Source organism: Rutidosis leptorrhynchoides, chromosome 3, assembly GCF_046630445.1.
Source record: "Rutidosis leptorrhynchoides isolate AG116_Rl617_1_P2 chromosome 3, CSIRO_AGI_Rlap_v1, whole genome shotgun sequence".
NCBI lineage: Eukaryota > Viridiplantae > Streptophyta > Magnoliopsida > Asterales > Asteraceae > Rutidosis > Rutidosis leptorrhynchoides.
This window is the reverse complement of record NC_092335.1, coordinates 394157563-394180416: the sequence shown is the minus strand read 5'-3', so window position 1 is coordinate 394180416 and position 22854 is coordinate 394157563. Positions and strand designations below refer to the sequence as shown.

Below are 22854 nucleotides of genomic sequence, written 5' to 3'. Positions count from 1 at the left end.
ATAGTAGTATTGTTTAGTTCAATCATGAACAAACCTGAAGGTACGGCGACTCCCTTAGCCCGTAGTTCATTAAGTTCCTTCAAGTACTTAGTACAATTGCGCCTCCAATGTCCTTTATCCCCACAATGAAAGCATATTGCTTCTTCGGGAGACTTGGTTTGTGGGATCTTTGAAGTAGAAGAGTTAGCAATGCCCTTAGGTTTAGGTTTGAAGTTGGACGTGCCAACCTTACCCTTGTCCTTGTTCTTGCCCTTTGCTTTGTTTTTCTTCTTCTTAATCCCACCTTCACGAATGGCTAGAACGGTAGTTGCGGGTTTAGCTTTGGCCATGTTAGCCTCAGCGGTTTTTAACATGCCATGGAGCTCCATGATTGTTTTCTCCATATTGTTCATATTATAGTTCATAATGAATCCTTCATATGCACTAGTCAGCGAGTTCAGGATAAAAATCCGTTGCAAGCTCCTGACTTATGGAAAAACCAAGGCGCTCCAACCGGTCTATGTACCCTTTCATTTGTAGTACATGGACACTAACACTACTTCCCATTGCCATTTTGCAAGATACGAGAGCTTTCACGGTGTCAAACCTTTCTTGTTTTGCTTGTTGTTGGAACATGTCCTTGAGTTGGTTAAGCATGTCATATGACCCTAAGCTCTCCATGCCCTTTTGGAGCTCTGGAGACATGGTCGCCAACATCAAGCATGCTACCTCATTAGACTCGGAACGCCGTTTTTCAAACTCGTCCCTAGCCGCTTGAGTAGCTCTCGATCCGGGTTCTGCCGGTAAGGGTTCCTCAATAGCCCTGATCTTTCCTTCCATCCTAAGAGCAATTCTTAGGTTGCGAAGCCAGTCCATGTAGTTCAAACCCGTAAGCTTGTCCTTTTCGAGGAGCCCTTTAAGGCAGAAATTAGTGATTGATGACGGAGTAGGATTTGTGTTTGTTGCAGACATCTGTCATATTTTTATTTTTAAAGTAAGTTGTATTAGTTAGTTTGATATGTTTAAACCTTGTTAAGATAATTACCCAAGTGTGTTTAATATTCAAACAATTATAATTAACAAGGCTAAGATCCATATTTCACTTATGTTAACGACGGGTTCGCCGCGGATCGCCAACCATAAGCTATTTAGGTAGGTAACTATATTACCAATTTCATCCATTATGAAATTCTTAGGTTCTGCGGGATTTAGTGATAATCAATTATTTCACTTGGCATGTTTAATCCCTTCTACGCTAATCCTTCCTCGTGGCGGGTTTGCCGCAAACCACGATTTCAGATTGTAAACTGTCCGTGATAGATACACGTGAAATCCGGCCCAAGACTCTCGGGTATCGCGAAATTCACCTCACCCTTCCCAACACCCAATTAAAGTCCGGCCCAAGACTCTCGGGTATCGCGAACTCTAACAGGTAGAAGGTTCGGATGTGTGTACTACTCATGGATAGCGTAAAGTTTACATTTAAAACGGGTTTTTGTTTTCTTTTAGCAAAAGTAGTTTACACCATTATAAATCATTTGCTAATTATGTATTGCGTGTTGCGTTTGTTAAACTAATTTTAACCAAACCGTTTTATATGATTGTTGTCCCTTTTTATTTTTTTAAAAACATTTTCTAGCTAGCATGGCATAGACAAATAATAAAACAATAATAATCATGACACGCAATTATCGGTAGTATGCCTCGAGTCCTATGCGTTTTTTCGGTGAGCCAACACACGGAAAAACATGGTCAACTAGGGACATAACCTTGTGTGAGAATTGGCTCCCACTAAAACCGCCATCTCCATTATATGCTCGGATGGGCCGCCTTGTGAACATCGTCTTCTTGATTTCAATCTTGGTTGCATTATCTTACAAAATAACTATTCTATTTTCTATACTATTACAAATACAATATAAATAGAAAGACGACATGCAAGTCGTTTAATAAATTATTACATTCATCCCGAATAAATAATAAATTAAATCATACAACCAAACATCCACACAAGGGTCTTATTGAGGCAAATGCTACCGATTTCATACAACAATCGCATACATAACAAATGGAGTGCCAACCGTCCATTTTCATATAACATGTTTCGATAAGGATTGATTTAAACAACACTTAATGGCACTTATAATATTCAATCCTTGTTTACATAACATATGTATGTAAACCCACTTCATATTTTGTAAGTATGGTTTTCATGCCAAAACCATCCAAATAAACATATTAAGTGAATCAAAACATGTTGGAGATTTATTCACTTTACCAAAGCATAAAGTCTAAAATTAATAATTTTAATTTTCTCATTTCATGTAAAACATGAAAAGAATTCATGTACTTTATTTTCCTAAACATTGAATCTTTAATAGTCAACATGCAAGTTACCATTAAAATTTTCGGATTTTGGCAGATTCATACATGTAACTTTAAATGGTCATATCTTACTCATTTCTAATCCGTTTTCGATGAATTTTTTTTTCAAATTTAAGTTCTTTCAGTTAGCTTTCAAATGCAATTGGTCTCATACAATAATATTGAGTTTAAAGCCCCGAAACAGTCCATCAAATACGGACTGTCCAGGCTGAAAAAAAATCTCTTAAATGAAAAAAAAAATGAATTTAACCCATTTTACATTTTGCCAAAATCCAAGATTCAAATTAGTATTTAGGAAACATAAAACATAAATCATGATACTTGTTTTGCATGTTTGTTATGCATGATCATCTCCAAGAATCATGCACAACGCATCCATCAAAAATAAATATCATAAGAAAAGTTTGCTAAAACTTGTACAAGATGGCTCGGATACCACTGTTGGAGTATGATACACATTCAAAGCGAGCGAAAGCATTTTTAAAACTTTACAAAATCATACTCTTCCACGGATCATTGTACAAAACTTTAGTAAACAAAACAAATTAACGAAACTGAACAAGAGAAGATTAGAATACAACCTTTGTAGCCCTTTTGAAGATCGAATTTGAAAACCCAAAGAAGAGTTCCTCTAAACGGTAGACACCCAAAGTTCCAACCTTGCTTCGATCTATACCTTCTACTTAACAGATCTTTTCTTTTCCTTATTTCCACCAAAACCCGAACCCAATTATAAAGTATTTTGATTACTTGAAAATGAGAAAGAGAAATAACATTTTGCATGTGTGTTTTTGTATCTCAAGTTTCTATATATTTTCAATGCCAAGACTTGGTATTATATAGAATAAAATTGATACATATAATACAAATATAAAGATTTGGAAAGATTTTAAAAGATTTGCAAAATCAAATCTTTATATAAAATAAGATTTACAAATCAAATCAAATCTTATTTATATCAAACCAAATCTTATATATTATATAAAATATGATTATAGTACAAATCTTTATATAAAATAAGATTTACAAATCAAATCAAATCTTATTTATATCAAATCAAATCTTATATATTTAGATTTGTAAGTATATGTACACACATAAAAAAAAAATTACTTAATTTATTAAACCATTAACTAATGATTAATAAATTAATTTCCGATTAGAAGGTATATCAAACAATTTACGATTGGCCTTTGTGTGTGACCGAATAGGATAAATGGACTTTTATTATTTAATGTCATGGGCATATCTTCGAAATGTATGTACCACGGTCAAACCACGATCGAACCGTAGCCAACCCGAGAACATATTTCTAACATTATAGCCCACCGCTGAAAAAAATAAAAAAAATAAACCGATCGGTACTCGTATTTATTGTTAGTGTCTTGAAACTGAATGATACTTGTTGATCGTAGACCTGTTCGCCTTATTTTTTTTATTTTATTGTGTAAAAGATGTAACTATTTAAAGTTGAGACTAGATCCATAACTGGGTATCATTACATTGTATCATAAATTTGTTTGTGCATATGTGTTGATAATAAGGAAACAAAACGGATAATTAGGAAACAGTGCAATAACTCTTAACTCATATATAATATACATATACATTAACATTAATGTGAAGTCAGAATATATATATATATATATATATATTTAAATAATATTTTTTGTATTGCGAAAATGATACCAAGTTTGTTCCGTGACACGTAAATTCGAACCCTGCAACAAGTAGTGTTTATCAGACATTCAGGCTCAGGCAGAACACTTACAAAAGTTATCAAAGCTTCAACATGACACAAACAAACTTATAACTGAAACAATCATCTTTAGACAAAATATTGATTAGGCTCAGATCTGGAATTGAAGATCTGAGACAAAAGAAGATTTCAAACCCACAATGGCTTATGCAAACACACAGAGTTGCACAAATAAGTATGATTCAAGACAACAACCACCTAAACAAAAGTTATCAAAGCATTCAGCGAAAACCGCAAATAACAGCATGATTCAAGACAACAATAAACAACTTATAACTGAAACAATCACTTACAAATTGGGGATGGGAGGGTGAAGATGGTTGCGATGGTAACCATGACAGCTACACTTGCGCCGGTCAAAGCATTTAGCATAAATAAAGAAGAAAACCGCATATAAATAAGATTGAAGACAACAACAATAATAACAAACAACTTATAAGAAAGTTGAACAACAGTTGGGCGGTGGAAGAAAGTGTGTGCGGCATCCTCCAAAACAAAACCTGAATCGAAACATGACTAGGTCCTAATCACATTATGAGCCTGCAGATTCTTCTTAACCGGGAGACGATCAAGCAAAAACCACCAAGATAAAACATAACTTTTAAGGGGATCACCTTATTTTAGTAAGTGTGTCAAGTAACGTCCATCTTATGATAAAACATAACTTTTAAGGGGATCACCAGGCGAACAGATTAGGCAAGAAAATGATTTATCTGGAGTAAGATACCGACAACAGTTGTCTCCATCTTATGCACAAGATACCTGAAATAAAAGCCATCACCAACAATATTGATCGTGGCCCATGTTCCACAACAACTAGATTTAACCCAACAGAACCATCTTTTACGTTTCCATGAATAGAAGAAAATGACTCCACCCACAAGGAATTAGGACAGTGGAGGATAGCTAAAGATCTTGTTCGCTCGGTTTCTAGTATACGACTATATGTCATTAAATTGATTCGATTATTCTTCTGTCCAATACCAATCTAACGAAATGGTGTAATTGTCCATATTAAGGTCCACATATTCGCTTGGAGGCTTCGCATTAACTGATTACCTACGTACAAAATCTAACTTATTGATCCCTCATGACATTGACATTCAAAACACCATATATTTTTAATGTAGTAGTGGAAACCTAGATCTACATCTTGTTTTCTCAACCTAAATGTGGCTCAACAAGTAGCCATGAGTTACATTCAATGAAGTGTTCTTATCCAAGAAAATATCAAACGATACATTTCACTTCAACACAATAATTTGTTGGTCTCGTCCTTTCTTCTGTATCGTGATGTTGTATGATTGTGCTTTTGGTTGTTAGCGGTTTGGCTCAATTTGAGTTAGTTTTGTGTCGGCTTTTTGTCTTGAGCCAAACCGCTTTTTGCTTGTATCTTGTTTAGTCCTTTTCTTTTTCGAGAAAAGGACTCGTTTATAGTATTCGTTTTTTCGCCAAAAAAAAAACAATAACTTTCAAACAAAAATTTAAATGTAGATAGTTCGCCGTTTGAGGTATCTAAGGAAACAAGAAACAATCTACAAACAATTGATCATCAAACACAACATAGTACTTGTTCAAAGTACATCACATTTCTTGTTTTCATCAAAAGATACATTGTTATCAAGTATAGGTTGTTAGCAAGCTTAAACTTGTTCACTTATAGTTACATTCTTTTTAAAAATGTACTAATGCACATATATTACCGGTAACCGATTACCAATTACCAACCAACACTATTTATGATAAGATTTCACTATTCACAATGGCTTACCAAAAAACACTACTTATGATAAGATTTCACTATTTATAATGGCATTACCGTAAATACCTCCAACTTCGGAGGTATTTTGATAATCCAACATTTTTTTATTTTTTTAAAAAACCATTTTTTCGAACATTTTTACATTATTTTTTAAAAGACCTATTAACCAATCACTAAGTTATCAAAACCACCGACCTTTAAATGATCAAAAATCACCGACCTTTAACCGATTCAAAACATCCCGCAACGAAGAGCGGGTTTGTTTTACTCGTTATTATCAAAATTGATTTCTAAACTTTCCATACTTATTCACTTTGAAATTCATTTTCATGTCGAAGAGATGAAAAATATGAACTTTTAATTGAAATTAAATATTTGGCGAGTTGTTAACCCCAATTTGTTTAATTTAATAGCTTAATCGTTTGTAACTGAAAGAACTATATATTATATTTTTAATGGGAGAGTTACCGCCCCTGCTCCATTGCTCTATCACCGTATTATAATGAAGTAATATAATATTAACTAGTGAAATGACCCGTGAAATCACGGGTTTGTTTTAAACGAAATAATTTAATGACATGTTTTAGGTATTAAGTGAATGTAAATGCTTAAGTCATTTATTTTAATGACCATATATATTTGATTTATATTAAAGATTCGATCACAAGTCAATCAACTGAAAACTGCATTGGTTCTGATCAGTCAAACCAGCATAGCACATTACTTTCCAAATGTAATGGATAATGTTTTATTTGTTTACTAACACTATTAACTCATCAAGTGATCTCAAAACATGTTATCCAAAGAAAAGTACACACAACATTGTATGCAAAACTTGAAGTGACAACAAAGTCATTGCAGGTTTTTAAATTTACTACATATACAAAGTGGAACTATTGCCCATATTGACACTTGATACTCAAAATTGGGTGCATCTCCAGTGTAGAAGTTGTATAGTTCAAAAGTTCAAATGATGATAAAGGATTATTGTTTTCGAAGAAGATGTAGGGATGCATCTGAGTGATGGCTCACTATACCATATACCACTTAAACCAGTTTTGACATCTATTTCTCATTACAACAACGCTTATAATTTTTTAACTTATATGCGGTCTTTAATTTTCTCAATATATCCTTATGAACCAAAGGATCCATATTAGTGACCATAGTGAGTTGACACATGATTCTAAATCTATACTAAACTGCAAATGAAACTAAATCTATGCCAACCCGAAGGGTGGTTGAGTGGTTGGGTGCTTGGAAATCTCTTAAGGAGACCAGGTTCAATCTCCACTAATCTCACTTTGGAGCCTTGCCTTTAAAAAAAAAAAAAACAAAAAAAAAAATCTATGCCAAACTCCACATGCTAGGTGAATTATGTAAAGCTATCTACAAATGATATTAGTAACAGGATCGTTATCTTTTGTTACATGATTAATAAAATTCAAATATACTTTAGCAAGTAATTAAACTAATCATCAGTAAATAGACTAAAAAGCATGTTTGTAAAAAATTGTCAAATCAACATATAGTAAAAAGACACTATACACCTCTCATTCTCTTGAACTTGACTTGAAACTTCTTAAAGTAGATCTGGACTTCCGGACTTTTGAGCTTTGACGAACACCTTCAGAAATAGAACAAAAACAGAGTGCTCCAAACTAAAAGTAAGACATGAAGTTAATAAAATACAGAAAAGTAATTTGCATTGTAAACAAAACTTGTGATGAAGTTATCTACAAAGTATGGACCTTGTCTTGAGGAATGATAGTGAAACCACAGATTCTAAACAAAAACATTAACTGATAATAAAGGTTGTTAAGCTTGGCATAATACATTATTTACCACCATGTTCAGTATAAACGTTTCATAACATAGCTATCTCAAACGTAGCATAATACATTATTTTACCATATAGCCTCAAATTTTAATCATACAAAATAGTGACTAAACAAACATGTTGAAAAAAATCAGGCAAATAAACCGACAACATCATGGCCAAACTATATAATTAAATAAAAATGTTAAATATAGATATAATCAAAAGATCAAAAAGGACAGAACTTTTAAGCAGACGTACCATTGAGCAGATGCCCATTGATCATATCATCATCACTATTAGCCATTGGAAAAACGTTTACATCTTTATGGCAATCATTAAATGGCCCCGGTTCTCGAGCTTAAATAAGCTGCAACCCGTAAGATCAACTATGTACCATCTTTATAGCATGATTGTAGTCAATCTGCAACAAAAAAAAATTGTTTGAGAAAAGGTTAGTCATGTTTATGTCATATTATCATTAAAATTTTGCAAGTAACATTATTAACATATCCTCATACATACGAAATAAGCTTACACGAACCACACTACATAAGCTTATGTACCTGAAAATATATATGTACTTGCATTAATAACATCGCGAAGCTGATACGAACCACAATACATCAGAATTTTCCGTCATCAAAATAAGAAAATGTTCCAATAGTTGTTTTTTTAAGTCTTCAAATCAAAGTTGAGAGAAAGATTCAGTTTCACAAATTCTGGCCTCAGATATAGACATCGAATTTAAAGATCAATATATGGATCACAAATTAAAGCTTTAACATGGTTAAGTAGTTCAAAATTTGTTACTAACACCTTGAATAACTTGATCAGTGGGGCTGTTTTTGACCATGCCATGAATGAGAGTGAATCCTTTGTATCTTCCTTCCCAGAATATACTATGTTTATGTTACACACATTAGAAACATGGATTCACCACTTATTGATCACTTCAACCTTTAGTAATTGCTTTAAAAGAGACCAACATACACCAAATGAGCAAAGAATAAAAATATGACAATTAAACTAAAGTTAATTAGAAATCGTATGTTACTATACCTTAACACAAAGAAGCCAGAAAGAGAATTCAAAATTGTGACCTAGAACCTGAAATCACAAACCAAAACCCACAAGCTTAGAAACAAAATTAATGAGAATAAGAACCAAAACAACAAATCATCCTTAAAAACAATCATGTAGTTAACAAAAACACAAGATAAAGGGACAAAAAAGTGTTTAACAAAAATCATGCCTATCTCAAAACAATGCCCAGATTAAATGCACCATCATTGCAAGTAGGCTTTAGTCAACCAATAACCCAGATTGACGAATTACAAAGAACGCCTACAAATAACATCAGAATCAAAAACATTATTAAAGTCTAAAAGCTGAAAACCAATAATAATTGAAAGATTAGACATGAATTATCAATCTCAAGCCACTTTTCAATTGAAGCGAAAAGTAAAATCGACAAATACAACAGCAACATAATCGTTGAATGATGATGATTAAACCGTTGATCTGCTGTGATTATTGCGGTAAACGAAGATTGTATGGCATACATCGCCGGAGTTGATTTTGGAAAAAGTTAGGGTTTGGAGCTGGTAAAAATAAAATAAATACTCCGTAGAATAACACACTTATAATTATAATTAATTTTATAATTGTATAATTATGATTAAATTTTTTTCTTTTTGTTTTTAATTTTTTCTTATCAAAGTAATTAGTCTAATAATGAAATCATCATTATAGAATTTTAATAGAAACTATAGATAGATAATATAATATTAATAACTAGTTTATAACCCACGATTTCGCGGGATTACACAAAAGAGCTTGTACAATTAGTTTAGTTGATGTTACAAATTATCAAGCCTATTCATCATAATTTGTGACTGATTTTATAAATATAGGGCATTGTAGTTCACTCGAATTTGACATAGTGCATTCAGTGGTTGTGGTTCATATCAGTTTGTGTTTTACAAGCGTAGATGATCATTTGGTCACATATACATACCTTTAACTTTCCCTACCTTACTGGATGAAAAAGAATGTTCATTTATGATATGCAATACAAAAACATTTTGACCGTGACATCAACTGATTATGATTTGTGTTAGACGAAAAGAGGACAAATGTAATGTTAAGGTCACTCTCTATCGTAACTAAACTATTCATCCTCTTAACCTTTCACATCAGCGTCACATCAACACCAATATCCTATAACTAACTCATAACTAAACACTCCCTATCATGGCTAAAACAATACTCCTTTTAATATACAACATACAATCAATAAAGCATTAAGTCCAACAATAAAAAGCCACTGGGACTCATAATTCCTATAACTAACCTAAACTCTTCCATTAAATCAATGGTGAGTGCGGGTAACTAACGCGGTAACTAAGCCGTGCCTATGGTTCATTACGGGTAACTATGGGTAATGAGCGGGTAATGACGGATAATGGAACCATAGGGAGTGGTCTAATGTATGGTGAGTAACATCACCTTCTTCATCCATCTCCATCACCCAAGTGTACACAATATTTAAAAATATTTGCTTCAACGCTAGTCACAACATTAATAATCCTGCCAAAATGAACAACGCAAAGTCATCATGTTTAGAATTAGCATGTGGGTTGATAAGCTGCTAGGTATAAGTTTACCCCAAAAATATTCATTCAATTAATCACACATGAAAGGAATGCTAGAGAACTGTTACTGTTGATCTTCGAGCAGCCAAGTCATCACTCAACTTCAAGTTATCCTTTAGAGAAAACTATCTACAAAAATTATTTTCAGATAAAAGAGTAAAAACATGTGTAAGCCACTAAAAGAATATAAACGTACCAGCGATGGAGTCGTCACAATCATGTTTAAAGAACATAAAAACTTGTCGCACTTTAGGATGGATCAAAATACCCGGAGTCGTGGTGGGTATGTGATGCCCCGTCCAAAAACCTCTATGGTACGGATCATCAACAACAGGTCCATTACACGGTATAACACTATATGCTATTTTAAAACAAGCTTTTGCATTCATAAAAAGATAACGTTTTTCCCACGACAAATGTTTTACAAGAGTAACGTGCTTCTACGGATATAAAGCATTAACAAAAGTACGTGACACTTATGTCATTACAAAACCATAGTTCGAATATAACATAAGTAGTGAATGCAAAGTAAAAAGTCCATGATTAAGAGACATCTCTAACAATGCAGAGTACAGCGAAAATCTAACACAACAAGTCTATTACAGCGGAAGCAATTTCATCTAAGCACCTGAGAAATAACATGCTTTAAAAAGTCAACACGAATGTTGGTGAGCTATAGTTTTATTGTAAACAATAATGTAATGTAGACCACGGGATTTTGTATTCAAAACAGTATGAAAAGTATATGCTTAACCGTGGGCATTTGGTAACTAACTTAACAAAGAAATATATATATCACCCCCTAAAAGTACACTTGGCGAGTGCGTTAAAATAGACGAAGTATTAAACACCCGTTAAATGCTAGCGCGACTAGCCCGAGTGGGGATGTCAAACCCTATGGATAAGATTCGCGTTCACCGGTTCATAAACCAATGACTAAACGTTACCGACCTAAGGGGAAAATTTGTGCCGTTATGTCACCCACACATATATAAAGTTAAAGTACTCGTGTCTAGTATGTAAAACATAGAAAAACGCATGTATTCTCAGTCCCAAAAATAGTTAAAGTAAAAAGGGAGCTATAACTCACAGTGAATGTACGGTAAAGTTAATATGAAAACGTAAGCAGGTAGTAAGTCGGTCCAAAGGTCCTCAACCTAAGTCAATGATTACTAAGTCAGTAAATCGTCCCAAAAAGTTTAATAGTAAGTAAGTTAAGTCTTAAGTATCATCATTATCATCATATGTAAAAGGTAAAGTAAGTTTTCAACAAGAATAGAGGTCGAAACGAAAATCTGAATTCGAACAGCACCTCTACACAAACTGAAATGACGCACGGTCAGTGACCAAGGCTCCGTTTGTGAGTCCTCTTACCGCTGTCCAAAATTCAGATCCTAACTCGATGTCGTTTGACCGTGGCGACGGTCAAAGCGCGAGTATGTCAGAAATTTCAGCACGTTGTTACGAAGGCGTAGTGAACTTCGGAAGACTATAAATCCTAAACCGTATATAGGATTTAGGCGAGTCTTAAACGAAAGTCATCTACACAAACTGAACTTTCTGGAAATCAACTTTCCAGAAGCTCCATGAGTCAGATCAGACCCGTAAAAACAGATTCAAGTGCTCCGGTGGATTTCTTGGTGTTTGATGCTTATCATGGTTCTCATCCTTGAAGCGTATAAGCCTCAAGTGTACAACTCTTTGATGTTTTAGCATCATTTTGACCAATTTTTAACCATCAACACACAATGTCAATACTAAGAAAAGAAGTACAACTCATTTAAGAGCTTTAGGAGGACGATGAACCAAAGTTACAGCAAGTTCTTAGTTTCGATACAAGTACAAGTTCTATTTGGAATTTTAAGCTATAAACTTGGATTCAAACCAAATAAGCAAGACCTTAAGTTATAGAACTTGGATCTTAGCTAAATATTGAAGACCTTAGACTAGAGAGTCTAGATCTTGTGTTCTAGGTGAAACCCTAAGTTATAGAACTTAGACTTTTAACTTTTACAAAATCTTAAGTTATAAAACTTAGATTTTTACAAAGTAGAATGAATATAAGCTAATAAGCTTTTGTTTTAACAAGTTGGTTGACCATAAGTTACATAACTTAGATCAAACTTAGATAAGTGAAAGTTATAAGATATAAAGCTTAAACCTTCTTGTTCTTGAACATTCTTTGGTCACAAGATGTATGAGATCAAAGTTATCAAGTAATCTTTGACCAAGGAAACATATACAAGTCAAAATACATAAGAACAAAAAGAAATTAAAGCTAGTAATAAACAAGTTCAAGCTTGGATTCTTTACATAAAGATATATCAAGCTTCTAGCTTGAATCTTCATACAACAAACCTTAAGTTTCCAACACTTGAACAAAAAGAAGATCTTAAAGTTTTTTAACTTTAGATCTTTACAAGCTTTCATGTAGAACCAAAAGCTACAAAGCTTTGAACCTTGTTCTTGCTTCTTCATCATACAAGAGATTGAAGCTTGCAAGATAGTATAAGGATTCAAGTTACAAAAACCAAAATCCAAGAACAATAATGATAATGATGATTTACGGTTTTGAAAGGAAAAAAAAAGAAATAAGTTTTAGAACTTACAAATTCTTCAAGTTTTTAGAGAGAAGTTAGAGAGAAAAGCAACTAGAGAAAGTGTGTGTTTTGTGAAAAATGAATGAAGTTTGAAAAAAAATGAAATGGTGGTGGTGAGGGTATGTAGGCCGACGGTTTTCAAGCATGGGGGGACCATTTGGCTTGGCATGGGTGGTGGTACAAGGTGATGTTTGCATGTTGGCTAGCATGGAGCATGAGGTTAAAATTTGTAAGTAATGGTACATAAGCATGCTAGTAATCTTGTCTTATATCTTAATGGGTCTTGTCTTATGTCATAATGGATCATAGGTCCACTAAGATGGGCTAACATACTAGTCCATTAGCTAGAGTAGGGTGGGCCTTTGATAAACTAAGTCCATTAAGGTGATAAGCCCATTAATACTAACTAGTGTGCATTAGTAAAACACTAAGCGTAATTAAGCAATCAACAAGCTAAGTAATTGTCATTAAGAAATAACAATTAGGATTAAGTAGTCATAACACTCCAATTATGACCAAAGTTTAACGTGTACCAAGTACGTATCTCGTTCTAAACGACTAGTGACACTAACCGGTCATAAAAGCATTCGATGATCAAGTTAAGTGATTAAGCACTTAATAACTGTAATGACCCTACCCGTTATCCAACTGAATGTGAAACAAAAATTTTTATTTTTTTTATACAGAAGGGGTGCGCGGCGCGCACATGGCCTGACAGCTTGCTGTCCAAAATTTCCAATTTTCGATTAAAGATCTCCCACTTCCCGACACTTTTAGACGAAACGGTTTTCACAGCACATTATAATAGATAAAACTAACACGTTCAAATAATAAAACAAGTTTTACGACACCGGGCCCACATCGGCCGTTTTACGACTTTCGTACAAAAATACAAGTTTATGACCACGTGAGTTTAGACACAAAAATAAAGACCGAGCATGGTGATTGGGGATAAGCTACCCAATCCTAATCAATTCAAAAGCACGTCTTCTAAAGCAACTACGCGAGTTCACTAGTCCCCATGCTTACCCGAGCCACCGCCTCCACGCGAATCTATAAAAATGTAAACAACGAGAGGGTAAGCTAACGCTTAGTGAGTGAGAATATACTACATACATATATATGCATAAAATGGATACGCCACACAACGATAATCAAATAGCACATACCGGAGCATCCGAGCATAAAGGCAAGCTAGTCTAAGCATACCGTACAATCGCTATACAACAAGCTAACAATAACAACAAAGTAAGTTCACCAACAACGATATGTACAACGCCATCAAGCTACACCCGGAGGGCTAGCTACATCACAACAATACGATGATATATAACAATAAAGCGTAAAACGCCCCAGGGTTAACCCCTTAACCCATTACCGAAACCAACTACGAAATACCAAAATGAAGATTGGCTGAACTACATGAGCCTTGGTAAATCCGCATCCACACGAGACTACCATCTTCAATAACACAACGACATCGAGGTTGGCCGAACTACACGAGCCTTAGTAAATCCGCAACCACACGAGATCACTACCTCAATAAGATGACCGAACTACACGCGTCATCGTGAATTCGCATCCACACGAGACTCACTTCCCACATCAAAACCCACATCATCGGGGTATTCAATTCACAACACAATATCAACCCTTCGCCGTTGGGGTTATATAATCCACATCACAAGCACATGTGATAACGTATACACAAAGTGTGCACCTCGCAAAAGGTGGTCAACCAAAACGTACAACCGTGCCAATTGGACCCATACGCAAGTCCATCAAATCCACCTATATGTGAAGTGAGCTTTATAACCGAGAACCACTTCACCCAACCCGCACCCATCCTACACATACATATGCACATAGGATATTAACACTTACCTTGTCGTCTTGAAGAGTGCTACCGAATAATCTACAACTCGCCAATGGAAAGTACCTATTCCATTATCACAATACAAACAACACACTTAGAGTTCGACCTATCACACTTCCAAGCACAAACCGCGCCCAAACTAACCAATAATCACTAACACTAGTGAAAATGGTCCTAATATGCCAATTTAACCTAATCATAAGTGTTAAACACTTATCATTCTCAAAATCACACATAAACCCTAATTTTGACTCATTTCAAAATTAGTCTTTCAAATACACTTAAATGGGTTCCAACGCTTCCATAATCACCAAACCTAGTGATTAAACCCAATTCCAAGTCCTAAATCATGGCCAAGTCGGTTTCCAACCCAAAACCCACCGACAACAACAATAAACCCGATTACTAGCAACACTAAACTCACCTCATGAGTTTAAATGGGTTTCTCAACAATTTAAGTTCAAACCCTAACTTAAATATCAAAATCAAACAATGAAATTCGGAGTTAGAACTTACCACAACAACCAAAACATAGCTCGGAACGAGGTTAACAACTTTAACACTCGAGCTGTTGATCGAATCAAGCTTCTTCTTCTCCAAAACAAGCTTTCTCTCTCTAAACTCTTCCTCTCTCTAAGATGGATGAGAGTGTTGTGGATGTGAAAATGATCCAAAGTTGGATCCAATTCTGCTAAAATGGCCACAGATCCGTCCTCAAGTGAAATGACCAAAATGCCCTTCATTTAACACAATTTAAGAAAAAGCATAATTCTATCGCTGGCAAGGTACGCGGCGCGCTCCCCTAAGTGTGCGCGACACGCACAAGGGTCTGAGCAGATTCTGAGCTTTTTAATTTACACCACGCCTCACACACTATATGTACGCCATTTATACATTATGTACAATAAATATTAGGGTCTTACAACTCTCCCCCACTTAGAATCGATCACATCCTCGTGATCCTCGTCACTTAACCAACCGGACCCACACTCCATGGTCCTCAAATATGCGTTCCAATACGACTTCCGCCACATTTATCGTTAATCCGAAGATTATCCCATTTACCAAATACACACTTGCACGCATTAGGGGACATGCAATGCATACAACATCCGAAGTCTACCACAATCGCTTAACATACGCGGAAACACCATGTTCCTTTCCAACTTCTCTAGGCAATCCTTCTCAACGAATCGCCTCTAACACTAAATCGTCATCCGCGATTTATTAAAATCTACAAATCCGAGCACTAAAACTTGCTCAATCCCTCACATCGAGAAAAACTCAACCAATCTTTTACCGAGATATCAATCCCTTAGTGTACCCTTACCAAGTACAATGCTAAAAGCAACCAAGTTTCAACCTAAGGTTAACAACCCGAAGGATGAAGACCGAACCAAATGAATCCTTACGGATAACACCTACCACTTAACATCCCTTATAGTGCGCAATACGACCAATACTTAACTATCGTAACATCATAAGCACACGGCTAAAACCAATAACGCCCAAAATGACTATGGCAACGCAAATCCCAAGGTGTACAAAATCGACGATTGTCACACCCGTAACAACATGTGAGCGAAACACGGCTATCACATCACTAATCACACAACATGGTCCTCACGACCCCACCATTGGCGTATAAAACAACCAATAGTTCTCAATACTAACCACATGAAGGCTGGCCGAAACTACACGCACCTTAGTGAATCCGCACCACACGCGAGTCACCACCTCCACCGCAACAACAATCGGGATTGGCCGAACTACACGCGCCTTAGTGAATCCGAACTACATGAGAGTCACTATGCCAAAAGAATGACCGCATCCACACGTGTCATTGTGAATCCGAACTACGCGAGACTCACTTCCTCAATATAATGACTGCATCCACACGAGTCATTGTGAATTCGAACTACACGCGACTCACTTCCACAATAAGATGACCGAACTACACGCGTCATCATGAATTCGCAACCACACGTGATTCACCTCCCAAAATCTCAACACATGAATGGTACTCCCATTCCCCATCGGTACTCGCATTTCCCGATACGTTATACCTTACCGATATAACACTACTCCCATGATGAAGTTAGCGGACCGAGTCACGGCCATAACCCACCAATCACCCACGCTCTTTTGGCCTCATACGACGAGTAGTGTAACATCGCGCACTGCTACACCATATTGAAACCTAACGGAATACACTAACCATCCACCCCAAACAAATATCCATTAGTGTACTTAACACCACTTAACACTAACTCCCAGGTGGTGTCTTAACACCGCGACTAACCCACCCAAGTAAATCCATCATATATATACGCGCATCATACGTACGCGTATACAACACCCACAATCGAGCAAGAACCACCTATATCGCACATAGGCACAAAACAATAATTCTCTATAAGAGAATCCGACACGCACATCCCTTAACCGAGGGATCTCACCTTGCTCGTCAAACACGTCCATTATCTCTAAATGAGATTCACCACATTACCACCTCGGTGATAATTTAAATCCAATACCATAAGTACAATTTATTCCAAATTGTACTTTTACCACAATCGACCAACGTAGGTCTCAAACTAGCTCCGAATCCATACGAGCATCGTCCAATATCAATACACTAGAACATCTTCGTGCGAGAGTTCAAACTCCCCCACTTAGAACTCCGTTCCATAACCACATCACGATACCTTGCTCCAACTTTGAGCACACGAAGGATTTTAGCCTATCCTTAAACACTTCGAATGAAGAGTTTACCACAAATTACGCAAACTTTAATCTTGCAATCCTCCGATTGCTCTAGTTTGTTATATTTCCACCTAGTCACTCATGTACCTAAGGGTTTCTATCTGGTACCCTAAGTACAATGTAACCGCAATACCATCGGAGTCGAATACCACGCTAGTAGGTATGAAAGAGGCACCTAACATCGCGTCACGTAGACTCCATCACCGACATACATCGAGATCAAACACTCAATCCTCAGGGTTTTATCCACCAGTCGAACCTCATGGTTCATCAAATTCAACACGAAAGCAAACACGCGCTTAACGACCGAACACCAAATCCCATACCCATGGCTTGGTAGAAACATTTCCCAACACTAAGGAATGCTTGGTTGCACCAAGTCTTATGCCCTTTGCCCATTAATCAAAACGTCACCGTTGGGTAATTTCATTATGAACGTCACCCATAACAATACTATGCACAACACAAGGCATTTAACAAACCCGAACTTAATCGGCACACGATAATTAATCAAAGGACATATTTATTAAAACGAAAAGTACCTTAACGTCTTCTCGCCACACCCGTCCCCGCTAACCCGGGACACTCCGACTTACGATGTCCTTCTTCTTGGCAATTGAAGCACACCGTGCCATCACCCTTTGGCACCGAACATTCCCAAGACTTGTGACCCCTCACGCCACAATTGTAACACCTAGATGCACTAGAATCCGATATACTCGTCCGTATACCACCCGTGCTCACATTTGCACCCTTAATTCTCTTACTTGGAGCACCATACAAAACAACCCTTCTCTTACTTGAAGGTTCACTAACCACCGATCGAGAATACGATTCGAAACCCCTTGCCACGGTGAATAACTCCGCAAATGATTTCGCGTGACCTCTGCTAATTTTGTCCTGCAAGTCATCATTCAATGTTCGATAGAAATCTTCCATAAACATACGATCGTTCCCAATATACTCTGGGCAAAAACGAGCCTTCGTCACAAAGGTCGTCTTGAGAGTATTCAAGTCCGTAGATCCTTGTCGCAAATTTCGCAACGCATCACGCAATTCCGCCAAATCGGCTTGCGTCTGGAACTCCTCGAAGAATTCCTTCTTAAAATCGTCCCACGATAACCCCATAAAAGCTTCACCACCAACGATATCAATTTTACCATCCAACCAATCTTTCACCCTACCCCGCAACAAGCTAGTAGCGAGTCGTGTCCTCTTCTCGGGAAGGCATTCAATAGTGCGAAAACACCCTTCGACATCCGAGATCCATGTTGTGCTTACCAAAGGATCCAGTTTCCAGTCATACATTGGAGGTTTAGTCCTCATGAAGCTCTTATGACAACGCTCCATTTCATCACTACTTCGAAATTCGGAATACTTCCTATCAATTTCTTCTCGAAATGCACCCATTTGCTCCGCAATGGCGACCGCAACTCTAGCGTTAAACTCATTGTCATTCGTCTCAATCTTGTTTCGCGTCGTCATTCTAAAGAATGCAAAATGATTAGTCCACGAACGTATAAAACCACACGCACAACACCGGCCCATCTTTCTCAACACTCGTCGTACATCACTTGTTAGACACGATTTGTACCCGTAATAAGGTTTGCAAGTCCTTATTACGCACGCACGCCGTATCAACTCGTTAGTACAACTGAAATGTCCCCTTCATATCGATTATAAACGTTCCATATTAATTAATTTTGTTGCGAGGTTTTGACCTCTATATGAGACGTTTTTCAAAGACTGCATTCGTTTTTAAAACAAACCATAACCTTTATTTTATCGACAAGGTTAAAAAGACACCACCTAGATTATCCAGAAATGATAATCTAAAAATATCACACTTACACACTACCAATACATATTGGTTTACAATATTAATATGTTACAACAAAATAAATCTCGAATGCAGTTTTAAACAATATTATACAAGCATGCTGACACCAAATCTTGTCCACATATTAGCATGCAACAGCGGAAGCTCTTAATAATCACCTGAGAATAAACATGCTTTAAATGTCAACAAAAATGTTGGTGAGTTATAGGTTTAACCTATATATTTATCAAATTGTAATAATAGACCACAAGATTTCATATTTCAATATACATCCCATACATAGAGATAAAAATCATTCATATGATGAACACCTGGTAACCGACATTAACAAGATGCATATAAGAATATCCCCTATCATTCCGGGAAATCCATCGGACATGATAAAACAACATCGAAGTACTAAAGCATCCGCAACCATGGATGGGGTTCACTAGGCCCAATAGATCTATCTTTAAGATTCGCATCAATTAGTAGATCGATTTACTAATTCTTAGGTTACCAAGCAAAAAGGGGCATATTCGGCTTCGATCATTCATCCATATAATGTAGTTTCATTTACTTGTGTCTATTTCGTAAAACATTTATAAAACTGCATGTATTCTCATCTCAAAATATTAGATTTTAAAAGTGAGACTATAACTCACTTTCACAGATTTTTACTTCGTCATAAAGTAAGACTTGGCCACTGGTCGATTCATGAACCTATAACAAATATGTACATATATATCAAAGTATGTTCAAAATAAATTTACAACATTTTTAATGCGTTTATGTTTAAGTTTATTAAGTCAGTTGTCCTCGTTAGTAACCTACAACTAGTTGTCCACAATTAGATGTACAGAAATAAATCGATATATATTATCTTAATTCAATCCACGACCCAGTGTATACACGTCTCAGGCTAGATCACAACTCAAAGTATATATATTTTTAGAATCAACCTCAACCCTGTATAGCTAACTCAAACATTACTGCATATAGAGTGTCTATGGTTGTTCCAAATAATATATATACATGGGTCGATATGATATGTCAAAACATTTGCATACGTGTCTATGGTATCCCAAGATTACATAATATATTAGAATACATGTATAATACAATATAAGTTAGCTAGGATATGATTTGTATAGAATTGTTACAATATTTCCCGTAGCTAAAACAATCAAAAAATATCCAATCTTGTTTTACCCATAACTTCTTCGTTTTAAATCCGTTTTGAGTGAATAAAATTGCTATGGTTTCATATTGAACTCTATTTTATGAATCTAAACAGAAAAAGTATAGGTTTATAGTCAGAAATATAAGTTACAAGTTATTTTTGTAAGAGGTAGTCATTTTAGTCGAAAGAACGAAGTCTTGATGACTATTTTGAAAAACATACTTTCACTTTAAGTTTAACCATGATTTTTGGATATAGTTTCATGTTCATAAGAAAAATAATTTTCCCAGAAGAACAACTTTTAAATCAAAGTTTATCATAGTTTTTAATTATCAAACCCAAAACAGCCCGCGGTGTTACTACGACGGCGTATATCCGGTTTTACGGTGTTTTTTTCGTGTTTTTAGGTTTTAAATCATTAAGTTAGCATATCAAATAGATATAGAACATGTGTTTAGTTGATTTTAAAAGTAAAGTTAGAAGGATTAACTTTTGTTTGCGAACAAGTTTAGAATTAACTAAACTATGTTCTAGTGATTACAAGTTTAAACCTTCGAATAAGGTAGTTTTATATATATATATATATATATATATATATATATATATATATATATATATATATATATATATATATATATATATATATATATATATATATATATATGAATCGAATGATGTTATGAACATCATTACTACCTCAAGTTTAGTAGGTAAACCTACTGGAAATGATAAAAAAAATAACTTGAGCTTCAAAGGATCTTTGGATAGCTTGAAAGTTCTTGAAGCAGAATCATGACAAGAAAACAAGTTCAAGTAAGATTTCCACTCGAAATAAGATTGTTATAGTTATAGAAATTGAATCAAAGTTTGAATATGAGTATTACTTTGTATTAGAAAGATATCTTACTATAAATAAAAAAGATTTCTTGAGGTTGGATGATCACTTTACAAGATTGGAAGTAAGCTAGCAAACTTGGAAGTATTCTTGATTTTATGAAACTAGAACTTATAGAATTTATGAAGAACACTTAGAACTTGAAGATAGAACTTGAGAGAGATCAATTAGATGAAGAAAATTAAAGAATGAAAGTGTTTGTAGGTGTTTTTGGTCATTGGTATATGGATTATATATAAAGGATGTGTAATTTTGTTTACATGTAAATAAGTCATGAATGATTACTAATGTTTTTGTAATTTTATGAGATATTTCATGCTAGTTTCCAAATGATGGTTCCCACATATGTTAGGTGACTCACATAGGCTTCTAAGAGCTGATCATTGGAGTGTATATACCAATAGTACATACATCTAAAAGCTGTGTATTGTACGAGTACGAATACGGGTGCATACGAGTAGAATTGTTGATGAAACTAAACGAGGATGTAATTGTAAGCATTTTTGTTAAGTAGAAGTATTTTGATAAGTTTCTTAAAGTCTTTCAAAAGTGTATGAATACATATTAAAACACTACATGTGTCACACCCCCAAATAGGGCCTGGGGTAATTGTGACTAATTATATCAAATCACAGTTGTATAAACGAGAACGACTCTATATGAGACGTTTTATTGAGTTTTGTAGCGGAAGATAAATAGGTTACATTAAATGTTTTTAAATGAATTGGTAAGTAATGCATGAAGACTCCAAGCATGGCAAGCAATCATCATCAAAGCAGCAGATATACAGCGGAAGCAATATTTAAGTACCTGAGAATAAACATGCTTAAAAAGTCAACACGAGGTTGAGTGAGTTCATAGGTTTGTCATAAATAATGATTTCAGTAATAGTGTTAGACCACAAGATTTGTTTTTCATAAGTAGATCACTCAGATCCAGTCAAGTTGATCTCCCGCAGGATCAAAAAGTTATGCCAGTGCGTGATATTTAGACTAAACGTTGTTTTGCCACGTGACAAGTTGGTCTGTCCTTGTCGTTTAATTTCATTATCAAGTAATACAAAGACTTAGTCAAATGTATCGGGGACGTTACTCCCGATAGGCCTATCCCCAATAATTAAGAATGCCGCAGCAATTAAAAATATCACTGTAGGGACTTAGTCGGACATAGCCGGGTATAGCATAGTTTTAACAGTTGGTACTGATATTTAGACTAGACTTTCAAGTTTTCCCCGTAACAAGTTATCGTTTATACTTGTCGGTTGGGGACTTGCTGGTCATAGCCCAACATATCACAGTTTAATAGTTGGTACTTGTATTTAGACTAGACTTTCAAGTTTGCCCCGTAACAAGTT

The 22854-nt window shown here is 35.4% G+C and overlaps 1 long non-coding RNA gene across 2 annotated transcripts; it reads right to left on the bottom strand.

Moving 5' to 3' along the window:
* Positions 1-7261: 7261 nt before the first annotated feature.
* On the bottom strand, positions 7262-8658 carry LOC139897696 (uncharacterized). Of its 2 annotated transcripts, none has more exons than XR_011776738.1 (3): positions 8524-8658; positions 8271-8385; positions 7262-8128 (listed from the first exon to the last, which is right to left on the bottom strand). It is a non-coding gene; the product is annotated as an uncharacterized lncRNA (long non-coding RNA). The 2 variants fall into 2 exon arrangements; XR_011776737.1 differs by having other exon boundaries at positions 7262-7546; positions 7966-8128; positions 8271-8652.
* Positions 8659-22854: the final 14196 nt, after the last annotated feature.